Below are 2682 nucleotides of genomic sequence, written 5' to 3' on the forward strand. Positions count from 1 at the left end.
AAGAATATACATTATTAAAGATGAATAAGCTTAGCTTAGGTGTCACACTTTGCCTGTATTCACTTCGTGGAATCTGGTTCTTTAGATTTTTGTTTTTCAAACTTCACATTCCTATAGAAGAGTAGTATGCCTATACTGATGGCAAGTCAAACGTTAGCAGTAATATTCTGAGGTACTTTTCATCAAACTTAGTGATTTTTACATCAGCTCAGTGCGCTCTTTTTGCCCTTGAGTGGCAGCGGTGACCTCGGCATATCACATCCCAGTCCGCGCTCTCCTGAGCCCGCGTGCTGATTGAAGTGTTCTGGTTGCCATGACTACTGAGAATCTGTGCGGGACCAATGCGCGGCGCTGCTCTCCATCTCACAGGCTGTGCTATAAAATACTCCTCTTCCCTGAGCAACAAGCAACGACTGGATGATGTGTGGATGAAATCTCTATGAAGGACTAACCTCACGTGCTCATACGCGCAAGCGTCGCGTCGGTTTGAGTATGCACAACGAATGTGATCTTGCGTTCCCGTCTCCTCCTTCTCCTCCTCGAGCCGACACTGAGAGGCGTTTCGTCATGAGTAAAGAGACAGTTTTACCGCAATGCTATTTCAATAGCTCTCTAGCTCTGCACGAGAGCCACTGACCCAAGAGGAAAGGGTGGTGCCGCGCACTGGCATAGTCCATTTATCTGGAGTCGGCTCAGCAGACAAGAACCGAGCGGAGCAGGTGTGCGCTTTCAGTCTGGATTCAGAGCTCCTCTCTCTCGTCTCTGACTTTGATGGACTTACATGCGGCACGTTAACTGCGGTGGATGACTCCATATGCGCGTTTATTGCTCAAGGTAAGAAACGCTTGTTTGACAGGATCACACTAGCGCAGACGGAATGAGTTTGCGATTACAGAGGCAGATTTTAGAGACCAAGAAACAACATTAAACATTTTTCAAACAACTAGTGATTGATAGAGATGATATTGTAGATGCAGTTTTCAGAGGCACTGTGAATTCCAGATATAAAAATTCAGCTGCAGATTTTAGAGGCAAAGGATTCCAGAGGCAGATTTCAGAGGCACAACATTTTAGTCAGATTTCAAAGGCATATATTAGTGTTATAGAGTAAAGACACATTTTAGATACATAATTAAGTGACACATTACAGCACATTTCAGAACAGATTTCAAAACATTATAGAACACTATAGCTATCATATGTTGTAACACTTTCTCATCACCTATTATTTTTATTCTCTGCTGCTTCTCAGTTTGCAATACCTGGCGTTGGTTACTTACAGGTAAAGTAGCATTGCTGCACATTTGGATGGTGCTGTAGGCTTCCATGTTCCTTTTAAGATGTTTTGCTCAATGATTCTGATGTGTTGTAATAGTTGACCCAACAAGTGTAGACAGAAGTAATAGAATTGTTTCAGTTTTGTCCTAATTCCGATGCGTTTGGCGTGTGGATTGAGTTTGTGCAGAGAGTGAAACTGATTACCTGTAACTCAATCTAGCGTGACCTTCCACAACAACAAAGAGTGCTTGTGTCCCAAAATCCTGTGCCAAGATCCTTTGGCTTAATTGATTAACATAACAATTAAGAGGCTTGTCATTACCAGCTCATTAGTGAGGTCCAGCGGGCGATGGAGGTAATGACCGATCTGTGTTCTTATCACGGATGATGGTAAAGTGTGTGCATGGCTTTGCATTTATTATCCGGTGATGGGATTATGTTATTTACAGTAAAAATAACGGCAGTTGTGGTTACCGGAATTTTACCGTAAAAAATACGGTAGCAACGTTTTAGGTTTTACGGTTTTAACTTAAATTTACAGTTATATACCGTAATTTCATTAACTGATATAATGTTAATATACCAACCTATTGAAGTTCTGAAATCTGTTTTGTACCTTTGTAATACACTGATAACCACCAAATCCAGGTGGTGATGAGAAAGTCACATGATGAAACAAAGCCCATCACAAGCAGCTTTTAAATAATAAAATATATAGAAGGTGCACAGTGTCATTCACACAAACACCAAACACCATCATGGTAACAAGTGTATAGTATACAAATTATATGTATATTTTTAATGCATACGCTCTAATACATACTGTACAACAACATTTACAATATAATTGTATAATAATGATAATATATATTACAGTATAATATATAAATCAATATAAATAATGTATTTATATATATATATTATATATAAGTTCTTAAAATATATCTTAATAAATAATAATGTATTAATAATAATTAAACAACAACAATACTACTAATAAATAATCATATTTTTAAAATATTTAATACTTAATATAAATAATAGTAATAATTAATATTATGGAATTATATGTATTTCTATATATATATTATATATAATTTTAAAATATATCTTAATAAATTATAATTTACTACAAATTATATGTATATTTTTAATGCATACGCTCTAATACATACTGTACAACAACATTTACAATATAATTGTATAATAATGATAATATATATTACAGTATAATATATAAATCAATATAAATAATGTATTTATATATATATATTATATATAAGTTCTTAAAATATATCTTAATAAATAATAATGTATTAATAATAATTAAACAACAACAATACTACTAATAAATAATCATATTTTTAAAATATTTAATACTTAATATAAATAATAGTAATTAAT

At 34.4% G+C, this 2682-nt stretch overlaps 1 protein-coding gene across 3 annotated transcripts in view; it reads left to right on the forward strand.

Annotated features, from left to right (window-relative positions):
- Positions 1 to 357: 357 nt before the first annotated feature.
- Positions 358 to 2682, forward strand: part of LOC107746024 (sorbin and SH3 domain-containing protein 2-like) — a 56631-nt gene continuing 54306 nt past the window's right edge. For all 3 annotated transcript variants that reach the window (XM_016560069.1, XM_016560070.1, XM_016560067.1), the window contains exon 1: positions 358 to 834. The gene's annotated coding sequence lies outside the window, so the exon portion shown is untranslated. The remainder of the gene's footprint in view (positions 835 to 2682) is intronic.

Source organism: Sinocyclocheilus rhinocerous, unplaced genomic scaffold (genome assembly GCF_001515625.1).
Source record: "Sinocyclocheilus rhinocerous isolate Xijiao unplaced genomic scaffold, SAMN03320098_v1.1 scaffold288, whole genome shotgun sequence".
NCBI lineage: Eukaryota > Metazoa > Chordata > Actinopteri > Cypriniformes > Cyprinidae > Sinocyclocheilus > Sinocyclocheilus rhinocerous.